Source organism: Sinocyclocheilus anshuiensis, unplaced genomic scaffold (genome assembly GCF_001515605.1).
Source record: "Sinocyclocheilus anshuiensis isolate Anshui unplaced genomic scaffold, SAMN03320099.WGS_v1.1 scaffold1149, whole genome shotgun sequence".
Lineage (NCBI taxonomy): Eukaryota > Metazoa > Chordata > Actinopteri > Cypriniformes > Cyprinidae > Sinocyclocheilus > Sinocyclocheilus anshuiensis.
Genome location: NW_015555317.1, coordinates 157,979 through 158,272, shown reverse-complemented (window position 1 = coordinate 158,272; position 294 = coordinate 157,979). Strand labels below are relative to the sequence as shown.

The 294-nt window shown below is 40.5% G+C and overlaps 1 protein-coding gene and 1 long non-coding RNA gene across 5 annotated transcripts in view; one reads left to right on the top strand and one right to left on the bottom strand.

Annotated features, from left to right (window-relative positions):
• The window catches only part of LOC107671592 (glypican-5-like), a 125,808-nt gene that overhangs the window by 98,972 nt on the left and 26,542 nt on the right, over positions 1-294 (bottom strand). The window lies entirely within an intron of this gene.
• The window catches only part of LOC107671593 (uncharacterized), a 21,759-nt gene that overhangs the window by 20,738 nt on the left and 727 nt on the right, over positions 1-294 (top strand). The gene's annotated exons all lie outside the window — the stretch shown is intronic.

Here is a 294-nt window from a genome sequence, read left to right as displayed (position 1 = left end):
CATTTTAATTATTTATTAATAAACTAGTGCTTTCTGAGTCAGTGTCGGGTGCAAAGATGAGGTTGCCTAATGCCGACGCTGACTCGCCATCTCCACATGGACATGCCTTTAGGCTAATAGAAATGCACCTTTTCATACAGACTACAAAATTAAAGAATATTACAAAATCGAGTGGGCGAGTTTTCCTTATATTTTATTATTCATACTGCAACCATTTTTTCTGCCTGTGTGACTAAATTTTGTGAGCAGTCGCACTGGCGCGACCACCGCGTTGTTCAACTCATAAGCGCTGCT